The sequence below is a fragment of the Aquarana catesbeiana genome, linkage group LG09 (genome assembly GCF_042186555.1).
Source record: "Aquarana catesbeiana isolate 2022-GZ linkage group LG09, ASM4218655v1, whole genome shotgun sequence".
In the NCBI taxonomy this organism is placed as follows: domain Eukaryota; kingdom Metazoa; phylum Chordata; class Amphibia; order Anura; family Ranidae; genus Aquarana; species Aquarana catesbeiana.
The window spans coordinates 27,934,714-27,949,179 of record NC_133332.1 but is presented as its reverse complement, the minus strand read 5'-3'; the positions used below and the strand labels follow the sequence as shown (position 1 = coordinate 27,949,179).

The 14,466-nt window shown below is 43.5% G+C and overlaps 1 long non-coding RNA gene across 1 annotated transcript in view; it reads left to right on the top strand.

Annotated features, from left to right (window-relative positions):
• LOC141107446 (uncharacterized) overlaps positions 1–12,022 on the top strand; it is a 72,386-nt gene extending 60,364 nt beyond the window's left edge. The window contains exon 3 of the long non-coding RNA XR_012235909.1: positions 11,449–12,022. This is a non-coding gene — a long non-coding RNA (uncharacterized lncRNA). The remainder of the gene's footprint in view (positions 1–11,448) is intronic.
• The last annotated feature ends 2,444 nt before the right edge of the window (positions 12,023–14,466 follow it).

Below are 14,466 nucleotides of genomic sequence, written 5' to 3'. Positions count from 1 at the left end.
GCCCAGGTGGAACAACCCCCCCCCAAATGACCCCATTTTGGAAAGTAGACACCCCAAGCTATTTGCTGAAAGGCATATTGAGTCCATGGAATATTTTATATTTTGACACAAGTTGCGGGAAAGTGACACTTTTTTTTTTTTTTTTTTTGCACAAAGTTGTCACGAAATGATATATTGCTCACACAGGCCATGGGCCTATGTGGAATTGCACCCCAAAATACATTTAGCTGCTTCTCCTGAGTATGGGGATACCACATGTGTGGGACTTTTTGGGAGCCTAGCCGCGTACGGGGCCCCGAAAACCAATCACCGCCTTCAGCGTTTTTAAGGGCGTGAATTTTTGATTTTACTCTTCACTGCCTATCACCGTTTCGGAGGCCATGGAATGCCCAGGTGGCACAAAACCCCCCCAAATGACCCCATTTTGGAAAGTAGACACCCCAAGCTATTTGCTGAGAGGCATGGTGAGTATTTTGCAGCTCTCATTTGTTTTTGAAAATGAAGAAAGACAAGAAAAAACTTTTTTTTTTTTTCTTTTTTCAAATTTCAAAACTTTGTGACAAAAAGTGAGGTCTGCAAAATACTCACTATACCTCTCAGCAAATAGCTTGGGGTGTCTACTTTCCAAAATGGGGTCATTTGGGGGGGTTTTGTGCCACCTGGGCATTCCATGGCCTCCGAAACTGTGATAGGCAGTGAAGAGTGAAATCAAAAATTCACGCCCTTAGAAAGCCTGAAGGCGGTGCTTGGTTTTCGGGGTCCCGTACGCGGCTAGGCTCCCAAAAAGTCTCACACATGTGGTATCCCCGTACTCAGGAGAAGCAGCAGAATGTATTTTGGGGTGTAATTTCACATATTCCCATGGCATGTTTGAGCAATATATCATTTAGTGACAACTTTGTGCAAAAAAAAAAAAAAAAAAAAATTTGTCTCTTGCCCGCAACTTGTGTCGCAATATAAAATATTCCATGGACTCGACATGCCTCTCAGCAAATAGCTTGGGGTGTCTACTTTCCAAAATGGGGTCATTTGGGGGGGGTTTGAACTGTCCTGGCATTTTATGCACAACATTTAGAAGCTTATGTCACACATTACCCACTCTTCTAACCACTTGAAGACAAAGCCCTTTCTGACACTTATTGTTTACATGAAAAAGTTTTTTTTTTTTGCAAGAAAATTACTTTGAACCCCCAAACATATATTTTTTTAAAGCAAATGCCCTACAGATTAAAATGGTGGGTGTTTCATTTTTTTTTTTCACACAGTATTTGCGCAGCGATTTTTCAAACGCATTTTTTGGGGAAAAAACACACTTTTTTAAATTTTAATGCACTAAAACACACTATATTACCCAAATGTTTGATGAAATAAAAAAGATGATCTTAGGCCGAGTACATGGATACCAAACATGACATGCTTTACAATTGCGCACAAACGTGCAGTGGCAACAAAATAAATACATTTTTAAAAGCCTTTAAAAGCCTTTACAGGTTACCACTTTAGATTTGCAGAGGAGGTCTACTGCTAAAATTACTGCCCTCGATCTGACCTTCGCGGTGATACCTCACATGCATGGTGCAATTGCTGTTTACGTTTAACGACAGACCGCCGCTTGCGTTCGCCTTAGCGCAAGAGCAGGGGGCGACAGGGGTGCTTTTTTTTTTTTTCTTTATTATTTTTTTGCTTTTTTATCTTATTTTTAAACTGTTCCTTTCATTTTTTTTTTTTTTTTTTAAATCATTTTTATTGTTATCTCGGGGAATGTAAATATCCCCTATGATAGCAATAGGTAGTGACAGGTACTCTTTTTTGAAAAAATTGGGGTCTATTAGACCCTAGATCTCTCCTCTGCCCTCAAAGCATCTGACGACACCAAGATCGGTGTGATAAAATGCTTCCCCAATTTCCCAATGGCGCTATTTACATCCGGCGAAATCTAAGTCATAAAATGCTCGTAGCTTCCGGTTTCTTAGGCCATAGAGATGTTTGGAGCCACTCTTGTCTCTGATCAGCTCTATGGTCAGCTGGCTGAATCACCGGCTGCATTCTCAGGTTCCCTGTTGAGACAGGAGAGCCAGAGAAAAACACGGAAGACGGTGGGGGGGGGGGCATTCCCTCCCACGGCTTGTAAAGGCAGTCTAGAGGCTAATTAGCCGCTAGGATTGCTTTTACATGAAAGCCGACCGCTGGCTGAAAAGAATGATACCAAGATGATACCTAAACCTGCAGGCATCATTCTGGTATAACCACTCAAAGTTGTGAATGGCGTACCTGAAGACAAAAAAATGGTTAACAATGGTTAACAATAAAGCACAGTAAACAGTAAAGTATAAATAATTACATACCTGAAAAACAAACATGATAAAACATAATAACAATAAAACATTGCAGAATAGAATACAGTAAAAAAAGAGCAGAACAATAGAGAGAGAGAATAGAGAGAGAGAACAATAAAATGACAACTATTTTTTTTTATTTTATATATATATTTTTTTTTTACACTTTTTTTGTAACTAACTTTTATAACTGTAACCGGTTCCAGGTTCGGGTCTCTCAAAATGCGATGGCATCTTGGGAGACCCTGTGAAAGTGTGCCTAGTCTGTGGAATGCTGTACCCTACGCTAATACTCAACTAGTGCATGGTAGCGTTCAAAACATTCACCAATGCAAAGACCAGGATTGTCAGGACAGGAGGGACAATAATAGCGGGTGTCACGCCTATATCCACGCTTGCTGCAGACACGACATCTTTTTTGGGGGTTCGTTGGGTAGGGGTACTCGGGAGGACATAAAGAAAATGCCTCTCATGCAGCCGACTGCATTTGGTTGGGGATGTGAATGGGGGAAGTACGGGCGCTGCAGAAGCGGTGGGTTCCCAATTAGGATTGGCGAATGCAGCAGGAAGGGCACTATGGGCACGACGGGCCTGTATTTGTCTTCTTGGTGGCAGCGGGACACTACTTGTGCTTGCCACCTCACCAGCTTGAACTGCACTTATGGGACTCGCCACGTCACCAAGTGTTACTGCAGCGCTGGTTTGACTACGACCGGGGTATACTAGGCCGCTGGTGCTTGCCAGTTCAATAAAAAGCTTCCAAAAAAACTGTTAGCGATCGCAGGGATCAGGCCTGACTCTGCAAACGCTGCAGTTATGCGTTTAGTGTTTTGTAAGTGACAGTGATCGATCGATACTTCACTTGGGCGGGCTGGGCTGGGCCGGGCGGAGGGGCAAAACGCAGGTGCTAGCAGGTATCTGGGCTGATCCCGCTAACACTGCGTTTTTGGGAACCCTAAACTGCTGGGGACGCTAGTATAGATCTGATCGGATCAGATATTGATCCGTTCAGATACTATACCACTAAAGGAGGCGTATGCTGCGTGCGTGGGTGTTAGTGGTACTGGCGCTAACCTGACGCTGCCTGGGGCCGGTGCTTGCTAGTTCACCAAAATGCTACCAAAAAAACTGTTAGCGATCGCAGGGATCAGGCCTGACTCTGCGAATGCTGCAGTTATGCGTTTAGTGCCTTGTAAGTGACAGTGATCGATCGATACTGCACTTGGGTGGGCTGGGCTGGGCCAGGCGGAGGGGCACAACGCAGGTGCTAGCAGGTATCTGGGCTGATCCCGCTAACACTGCGTTTTTGGGAACCCTAAACTGCTGGGGACGCTAGTATAGATCTGATCGGACCAGATATTGATCCGTTCAGATACTATACCACTAAGGGAGGTGTATGGTACGTGCGTGGGTGTCAGTGGTACTGGCGCTAACCTGACGCTGCCTGGGGCTGGTGCTTGCCAGCTCACCAAAATGCTACCAAAAAAACTATTAGCGATCGCAGGGATCAGGCCTGACTCTGCGAACGCTGCAGTTATGCGTTTAGTGTTTTGTAAGTGACAGTGATCAATCGATACAGCACTTGGGTGGGCCGGGCGGAGGGACAAAACGCAGGTGCTAGCAGGTATCTGGGCTGATCCCGCTAACACTGCGTTTTTGGGAACCCTAAACTGCTGGGGACGCTAGTATAGATCTGATCGGATCAGATATTGATCCGTACAGATACTATACCACTAAGGGAGGCGTATGCTGCGTGCGTGGGTGTTAGCGGTACTGGCGCTAATCTGACGCTGCCTGGGGCGACGCATATCACCGCCGGGCGACCGGGGGGCTAAACCTTTATTCGGTAATAAACGGCGGGTGCCCTGACACTATAAAAAATAAACAAACTAACCAGCGTCACCCGTAACAGTTATACGGTGATCAGTGGTGAAAGGGTTAACTAGGGGGCAATCAAGGGGTTAAAACATTTATTAGGTAGTATATGGGGGTCCCTGTCGCTATAAAACGCTGACGGCGAACCTAAATATTTACCTCACTAACTAGCGTCACCAGCGAGACTAATACAGCGATCAGAAAAATGATCGCTTAGCGACACTGGTGACAGGGGGTGATCAAGGGGTTAAAACTTTATTAGGGGGGGTTAGGGGGGTACCCTAGACCTAAAGGGGGGTAATACTCACTGTCCCAACACTGTAACTGTCACAAACTGACACCAATGCAGTAATCAGAAAAAAAAAAACAAAAAAACAAAAAACTGCTGGTGTCAGTTTGTGACAGGGAGGGGGGGGTGATTGGGGGGTGATCGGGGGGCGATCGGGGGGGGGATCGGGGTGTTTTGTGTGCCTGGCATGTTCTACTGTGTTGTGTAGTGTTGGTGCACTCACATACCAGTCTTCTCTCCTCGGCGCTGCAACGGAATACCGAGCCGAGGAGAGATGACATCATTTCCTTTGCTGCTGTTTAGCATACAGCAGCAAAGGAAGTAATCTGATTGGCCGGCGGCATTCGCGAGGGGGGGGCCACGAACGGATGGCCTCCCCCTTACCTCCGTTCGCCGGGGGACAAAACGGGACCGATCGGACCCCCCACCCGCGGGAGGCAAATCACGTACATGTACGTGATTTTGCCTGCCCGTGCCGCCTTGCCGACGTAAATCGGCGTGAGGCGGTCCTTAAGTGGTTAAAGTCATTAGACCATGTGCTTTCCTTTGTCTTGGCTCTTTAAAGATGGCTGATTAACTTCTTGTGTCCTGGAAGAGATTCTGTATGCATAGAAGAGAGAGCTGTGTGTCTTGAAAAGGGAGATGTGCCAAGCTAGGAAGCAGGAAGTAGCAAGAGAGAGATTAATTAATCTGATATTAATCTGTTTGTACATTGTGTCCCAGGTTCTTGGTACCACCCGTGTCAGTATATGTGTGTTTTCATCTAGAATTCTATATTTAGGGGGATTCCACACCATAGTTCCCAGTTGTGCTTTACTAAAATCTTTTTCAATATTTACCCATCTTTTCTCCTCGTTGTCTCTTTCCCACTCTATCACTCTTGACAGTATTATCGCCTTATAGTAATTTTGTATATCAGGGACTGCCAACCCCCTCTTTTTTTCTCCAGTTTTAATGTTGAAATGGAGTTTCTTGGCTTCCTGTTCTTCCAAATGGTATTCATCAGTATCGATTTCAGCTTTCTAATATAGAACTGTGGGAGCGCCACTGGCAACATCTGAAACTTGTATGTAATTTTTGGGAGGAGAACCATCTTTATGGCATTGATGCGGCCTATCCAGGATAAAGGTTTATTTACTAATCTTATACTTTCAGTTTTAATTTCGTCTAATAGGGGGATATAATTTATCTTATAGATCTTATCCAAAGACTTTGCTAACTTTATTCCCAGTTACTTTATTTCTTTCTTCCACGCGAATTGGAATTCCTTTTTCAACTTCTCCACTTCCATTTTGCTAAGGTTTATATTTAAGATTTCCGATTTCACTAGGTTTATTTTAAAGTTCGATATTTCCCCGTATTGTCTTAAAAGTTTTAATAGGTTGGGCATTGTAATCCTAGGCTTTGTTATATAAAATAGTACATCATCCGCGAATGCTGCGAGCTTATGTTCCTCTTCCCCTACCTTAAATCCACTGATATCCGGATTACTCCGGATTGTTGCAAGCAATGGTTCTAAAGATAAAACAAAAAGCAAAGGGGACAGGGGACAGCCCTGTCTCGTCCCGTTTTTCATTTCGAAGGAGGCAGACTGACATCTGTTGACTTTTTTAGACGCCATGGGATGGCTGTAAAGCGTTTTAATCCACCTTATCATTCTCGGACCCATTCCCATGGCATCTAATGTCTGTATCATGAACCCCCAGTCTACCCTGTCGAATGCTTTTTTGGCATCTATCGACCGGAGTAGACCTGGGGTCCCTTTTCTTGTATCTTTTGGAGTAGGAGTAGGGTTATAACCCCATTATCCCTCCCCTCCCTTCTTGGGGTGAATCCTACCTGATCGGGGTGTACCAATGTATTCATCAGCCCCTTCATTCGCCTAGCCAATACTTTAGCTTATAATTTGGTATCCGCATTTAGCAATGATATTGGCCTGTAGCTGGAACACCGCAAACGATCCTTCCCCTCCTTCTGTATGACTGTAATTGTGGCAGACAAGGCCTCTCTACTCATCTCAAAATCATTGCCCAGGCCATTCATATATTGACATAGCTTTGGCAACAATATGTCTTTAAATTTTTTATAGTAGGATGTTGTAAACCCATCAGGTCCAGGGCTCTTTCCCTGAGCTGAGTCTCCTAAAGCTCTATTTATCTCCTCCTCCATTATAGGGCTCTCTAGTGTCTCTTTGATACTTTCGGAGATCTTTGGCAGTCTTGCATTTTTTAAAAACTCAGTTGTCTTTTTACTTTTCTCCCTTATCTGCCCCCCCCTCTGGTCTACCAAGTATAGTTCTTTATAATAATTTTTAAAGGTTTCCCCTATTTCTTTTGTAGTATATACCATTTCTCCTTCCTTTGTTTGAATTTTATCAATATAATTTCTGGATTTCTTTTTTCAGAGCATTCTGGCTAGATGTTTGCTGGTTTTATTCCCCCATCGGTGTCTTTCTTTAGCTATCCTATAGAATAGAATGTTTTTTTTGCTTCAAGTTCTATGAGGTTTTTTAGCTCATCTCTTTTAATAACTAATTTTTGGTATATCTCCTTATTTTGACTTTTATGTTTTTTATGTTCTTTATGTTCTTGCACTAATTTAAACATTTCTTCAGTTAGATTTTTCATTTTCTCTTTTCTCTTTTTTCTTCTTTGCTCCCATTTTTATCAGAATCCCTCTGATGTAGGCCTTATGGGCCTCCCATAAGGAAAACCCCCGAGATCCCTGGTGTTTCATTTGTTGAGAAATAGAGTTCCAATTCCTTTTCTATACTCTTTACACCTATCTCATCATAAAGAAATTCTTCGTTTAATATCCAAGCAAATGGCTGTCTTTGATTCTTAGAGACTTGCATCTTCATTCTTACCGGAGCATGATCCGACAGGGTAGTTATCTCTATTTTAGATTCAACTATCCTGTCTAGAAATCTATGATCCACCAATACGTAATCCAGCCTGGAGTACGTCCCATGCACAGGGGAGTAGAACGTATAATCTTGAATTCTAGGGTTCATTACCTTCCATGTATCCACCAGTTGACATGCACGTAATTTTTGTCTTATCTTTTTTAGCTGTACGTTGTTTGTCACCTGTGCCCGGGACGTACTATCCACACTCGGTTCCATGCAAAAATTCAGGTCACCCATCAAGATTAGTCCCCCGCTTCTAAAATCCATTAACTTCTCCAAAATACCATTCAGGTATTTTGTTGCATTCTTATTAGGGGCATATATGTTTGCTAATGTACATTCCATTTCCCCCAGTATACCTTTCAAAAAGAGAAATCTTCCCTCTGGATCCAGTAGCCTTTCCTCTAGTGTAAATTGTACTCCCTTCGTGAACCCAATCGCCACCCCCTAGCTCTTTTTGTAATTGTATCCCCATAGTAACAAGTTGGAAAATTATTAGACCATAGTTTAGTATTTGATGTATAAGATAAGTGGGTCTCTTGTAGGAGCACTACTTCGGCTCCATACCCCTTAAGTTCCTGTAATATCTTGTGTTTTTTGGTGGGTGTGTTTAATCCCCTTACGTTGTATGTCATAAAGTATAATTCTATCATCTATGTACTAATTCCTGTGGAACTCTTGCTCTGCTAATCTGCAACAGGTTTTTTCCAATCTTTTTGTACATTTTATACGGAACACACAGGGTATCTAACCCTCCCCCTCCCCCCGCCCCCATCCCCATCTTTATCCCTCCCCCCATCCCTCCGGCCCCAGTCTGGCCCCCGGGTCATTAAGGGCCATGCAAACCATAGACCTCTCTGACTCTTTATCTTGAGGTGAGACTACAAGTGTGTCACTCTGCCCCACTCCACTTGATGGAAAATGTGGAGGGGGTAGGCCGGTTGTAGACCGGGTACCCTCCCCAGCCCTGCTCTTACCACCCCCCCTCCCCCAGAACCCCCCCACATTATATCTTATATAGAGTCACTAATTTTTACTTCTTCCCCGGCTTTTCATGTTGGGCCTCACGTTATTCATCCGTCCAACCAGGTAGTTCAGGTACCTGTAACCCTAATTTGTCACAACAATCCCGCACCTCTTCAGGGAACCGGAGTCTAGCGGATCTCCCATCTCTGTAGCCGACTAAACACGCTGGAAATCCCCAGCTATATTTTATGTTTTTATTCCTCAACAATTCCAAGAGGGGTTTCAGAAGTCTCCTTCTTGCCAGTGTTTCTGGTGCCAGGTCGGTGAATACCTGTATCTCTGATCCTTCATATTGCAGATGTGGGTTTCCTCTAATTTTTTGCATAATTTCGGCCTTCTCATCGTAGAATCTGAATCTTGCTAATATGTCTCAAGGCCGGGTAGGCTCCGTATTATACATCCTCCCAGCCCGATGCACCCTCTCGATTTTTGGAAATTCTTCTGCTCTTTTATCTAACAGGGGGCCGAATAGTGTAGATATGATACTTCTTAAGTCTTCACCTTTTTTTTCTGGGACAGATCGAATTCTGAGATTTTGCCTTCTACTTCTATTCTCTTGGTCTTCTAGTCTATATAGAATTTTTTTCTGATTTTGTTGTGTTATTTTTATTTGCTCTTTGAGGTTACATATCTCCTGTGCTTGTTCATCCATTTTCTTTTCTGTCGTTTGTACTCTCTCCAGCAGATTACCCAGATCCCCTCTCAACATGCTAATTTCTGATTTTATTGAGTTTTCCAGTCTCTGGAACATTTCCATTATTTCTCCTTTTGTGGGGCTTTGAGCATTGTCTCTCCTTTCATCAATTCTACTTATGTCCGACTCGCTTTCGATTGTTAAATCATCCCTAGAATGGTCGAGCGTTTCTCCTGTTTTCCTTTCTGCTCCCCCCTTCCTCACCGTCTTAGTCGACCCTTGTCCCTCCTGGTCTATATTCCTGGGGCTGGCCCCCTGAGACATATATTGTTTAATCGTACTACCTGTAGTCTTGTCTTTCGGTGTTTTAGGGGGTCCCCCTTTTGCTGATTTGGTTGCGACCTTACTCATATTTCCTCTCTTTTTTTGTCCCTCTTGTTTGCCTCCCCAGTCTTAGTTCTCTCGGGTTCCTCCCTCCCACTCCGTGTGGGGGTAGGGGCGAAAGGGGACAGAAAAAAGAGAGAGGAAAAAAAAAAGATATAAAGGGAAGTCGGGGGGGGGAATATTCCCTCTCCAGGTGCAATATGGGATACAATATGGTATTTTCCCTTTTTCCTTTCCCTCTCTCTCTCCCCCTTCTTGCCATGCAATCTTGTCACCACTTAAATCAGTCCTTCAGTTTACAACTCCAGAACCACCTTGCGTAACGTCCAGTTAGTATTTTTAACCACTCAGTGTAGTAGTATCATAGAATTGGCAACAGGAATACACACACATTTTTACCCCATCTGGGTCAGTCCTTATTGTATAAGTGCTAAGCTGTTTTGATTGCAGCAATTTATCCAGCATAATAGATGTTACTCTCTCCGCTGCTATCTGTATCTTAAGCAATATTTCCTCTTACTCCTTATCTTAATTCAAGATACACTTTGCTATGGATGTAGGATTCTTTGACTCCTTATTGGATTGCAGGTACCCATCCAACATTAATCTACTGTATTATGCCTGCATCAGTGTCTATTGGGGAGGGATACTTTTGTATACAATCTCATTTATCTCTAAGCCAGATAATTCATACATGCACATTCACAGACTCTGTGTTTACCAGGTAACAGAGACTGTCATTTAACATGCGAAATCCCCAATGGGGGTACCTCCTGTTTCTGCTGTTCCAGACTTTGTTTCAACAGTACGTGTTGTTTCTCTGGACGTCCATACCTCCTTCTACCGGCTCCTCACTTCGCCGACCACCTCCAGGTGTTCTGCCGTCTCTAGAGTGCCTGGGGATCGGACTCCTGTGGGGGGAGAATCAGGGAGACGGAGGGAGGACAAAGGAGGAACTAAGGAGAGGGGGTGGGGCAGGCTCGCCGCTCACTGTCCCCGCATGCCGCCTTGTTCACCTACCACCTCAGCCACGCTCCCATCCTCCTTGGTGCGGCGTCGCTGCTACAGGCGGGTAGGCTCCGCATCAGCTGGCTAAGATGTCTGCAGTGGGTTCGGAGCTGTTCCTTCTCCTGATCTCCTTCCGAGACCGCCACGGCTGGATCCGAAGGGATACCCGCTCCTCCTTCCGGCCTTCACACTCGTGTCCCTCCCTCCGTGATGCACGTTACGTCATCACGCCCCCAGGTGCTTGTAGTTCTAATCAGGCTAGGGTGACAACACTTCTTCTCTATAGATACAGTAAGTCAGTGTTGTCACCCCAGGACAGGAAATGTGTTACTGGCAGGATCACTAAGTTAAATAAAGCAGGTCAAAGTATCTGACGCATACACAATAATTATCAACAATAATAAACAGAATTCATTCACATGAGTCCCCAGACCATGTGATTGTGCAGTAATCACAAATGGGAGAATTCTGTACAAACAACAAATCTTAGAGGCTACTGAAAATCTCCCCTCCCCCAATGTACATAGACCCGTCCATTATTCATATACTTACCGGTTCTGGTGTAAATGCTGGGGGTGACTTTCTTTTCTCCACCTCGGCCCAGTCAATCTTCTTGAAAAATTGGTTCCGACTGATGTCACGTACGAGGCGTGCCCGTTCATCCTGGTCTCCACATAAGAGCTGTAAAGAAGAAAGAGATATGATAAGAAACACTGAGAGAACAATAACAATATGTGACCAATAGATATCCCCATTGTAATCTGTGATTCTGACAGTGACATATTTCAGCTTCCTTACTTTTACCTGTAAACCCGCCACTATGTCATGATTGGATTATTTCTGCCATGTTACTTCATAAGAGGTTTTAAAGGAAAATTCTTTTTTGTTGTTGTTTAAAACACAATAGAGTTCACAATGAATTGTTATGAAGAATGTAAAAAAATGATCTTTCTATTAATTCTACAACTGTCATGATTTGTTCTTCCAGAGATGGCGGTCCCATGGGAATTCTATTTACTGTCTGTGCAAGGATTGTCTCCAGAAATTGAAGGGCCCATTCCCACAGTAACAGAAAACTGCTTTCCTTACCCATCCTTTGTAATAGGATTTTCAGACTACGCAGTCAGTGTGCTAAAAGTATTGCTATGAGCCACATGAATGTGTGCCGGGAACAATGTACAGTTGTGTGTTCTGAACGCCTAACGTGGTCTATATAACCTGAAAAGAGTTTTGTGTGTAAAGAGAAGGCAAAGCTCTGTGTATACTTACCATAACTAAGAGATAATGGAGACCAGAGTCCATATCTTTTGGATAATGAGGGGTCATGGTGGGGATTTTCTTCCACGCATCCTTTCCTTCTTTCTGTATATCATTATGCAATGGATGCTTGCCCAGCGCCATCTCATACACTATCAATCCCAAGGAGAAATAGTCCGCTGTGGTGGTGTATGACAAATCTTCAATGACCTGTAGAAACATAAGAGGAGAAAAAAGGATGAGAACATTCCTAGGCCAGGTAGAGACACAGATGACTCCATGCTGACATATGTGATGTATGAAGCCTCCAGAAATCCTAAAATTGTGCTTTAAATACATCTAATAAAGGTGGAGCTTGTGAGTATTGGAGGTGGGGCTTTAAGTGGTATTAAATCCAAAAGCAAACATTTATTATATTGCAGCTTTCCAATCATTAGATGTGATAGCTGCATTTGTTTACTGTTTTAGGCTTTCTTTCCTTTATTTTCACCTGGTGATCTTGCCAGTTAGTCTGCTGTTTTTCAAAATAACAAGCTATTCTGCAGATGTAGCAGTTAGAGAGATGTTAGAAACCATTTACCACTGACAGGGAAGCTTTTGGTGTGGGGTTTATTACCGCATTAAAATTTACGTATATTCAGAAATTTTTGTTAAATCTTGAATAGACTATGGAAGGGTTGAGACCCTTGCCCATTTATTTCTGCTGTTGGGTAAATTTCCCTTCACTTCCTGTCCCAGAGACTCGAGAGGAAATCAAACGACTTTTACCAAAGTGAAAAGAATTCTTCTTTTAGAGTTTTGTCTCTGCAATAGGTGTCGCCTTTGGAAGACTTTCCCTCTATTCCTGTTCTGGGGACAGCTATAACATTTCTCATTTCCATTTATTTTCTCTCTCACGAGCAACAGTCACCAGTACACATAAAGAGTGTGACATCCTTAATGAGGACACCAATAAAAACCTGAGAGAGGATCTAATCCTTCTTTTGCCTTGAGGTATGTTAATTGTTCATCTTAAAGGGGACAGAGTATAGCTCAATGTTCACAATCGCTCACCATTATCTCATTTGTTTGTGTAAATCGGGCCAGACAGATTCTTCCATCTACACCCGGCCTCAATGTCCTCCACAAAGAAGCTCCAACACTGCTTCAACTCTCAGAACTTCTCCCTTTTGTTGGATATAGTTCTGGCCTGGAGACCCACTGAAAGCAACTGGGTCCCAGTGGAGGAATTTTTTCATTTAATGAAAGGGGAGCCCCTTTATGTCTTTTCTATATCTCATAATAAACATTACAATTCAGTCTAATATCAGGAATCATACCTCTGGGGCCGTGTAAAATTTTGTACCCACAAATCCTCTGAATTTTTTTGTACTTATAGACTTCGCTCTGTGTCAAGCCAAGGTCTGCAATCCTTATGTGTCCCTCACTGTCCAGTAGAATATTCTCAGGTTTGAGATCTCTGTGAACAAAAGAAGTGTACCGTTAGCTCTGCATATCCCACATTAAATTAAAGAGAGAAAAGATACATGTATACAAAGAAGAATGAAGATTGATGGGTGGACATTGGCTTCTTTTTTATCTGACTACAGGAAGATCTTTGTTCCAGGGTGTCCAGCTCTGCCCACCTGCTATATTCATCAGGAGGAGGTCTCACTCCTCTTGCTGGATTTTGTATAAATCGTACATTAAGCCGAATATGGCATGAGCAGGGAGACTTCTGCAACAGATGGAAGGAGACTTTACAGGAGGCAACACAACTGAAAAGTCTTCCTGATTCATCAAGAAATAGCAGAAGCCAGGGGGTGATTGTTAGTCAGCTAATCCAATACTTACCTATGGATGACCCCACCAGCATGCAGGAATTTCAGGCAACCGATGATCTCGGCAGTGAGACGTCTGAAGGAGAACGAAAAATATGATTTAGCAATCAAAATCATCATAGACCAATAAAAGGTAAATAGGAAGAGATTCCCCCTATAGTACAAAGGGGTGTGGATGGACGGGGCTCAGTAGGAGGGGCCTGGCTGTGTCACTGACTGTTTTCAGTGGTTAGCCACCTCAGACTCCATCACAACCCTGTCAAAGGACTTACCTTATGGTGTTGACTTTAAGTAGGGCTGAAGTTTCTATTAGTTTCCGAAGATCTCCTCCACTCAGGAATTCCATGGCAAGGAACAGATGAGTCTGTGTAAAAATAAGAGATAAAGGTTACATTAGACAGAAGTAAGATTTCCTTTTGTGGGGGAATATAGGTAAGCACTAGGGATGAGCCGAACACCCCCCCCTACCCACCCCCGTTCGGTTCGCACCAGAACATGCGAACAGGCAAAAAATTTGTTAGAACACGCGAAAAAAAGAAAACCTCTACTCTTTACAGATTACTCCACCAACCTCCAGCCTTGTAGGAGGCGCTCTAGAGTTCTGCTCTTACCTATACTGCTTCCCAGACTACAGCCAGAGCCCTTAGAAATAGCTGGTGTGGGATACAAGTGGGGCTCCCCTCTGACTCTCACAGTTTGGCACTTACTGATGGGCGCAAAGACCTCCATTGGGGAAGGGGGTCTTAACCATCTATATGTTTTGATTCTCAATAAAGTTGTCATTTTAATAATTATTTTAGAGGGTCTGGAGCAGTAGGGAGCACAGTACAGGAATAGGATAAAGAAATTGGAAGATATAAAGACTTACCTCTGTTTGGAATGTTCCATATAGCTTAGTGATATAGGGGTTGTTCCTGAATCTATGCAGT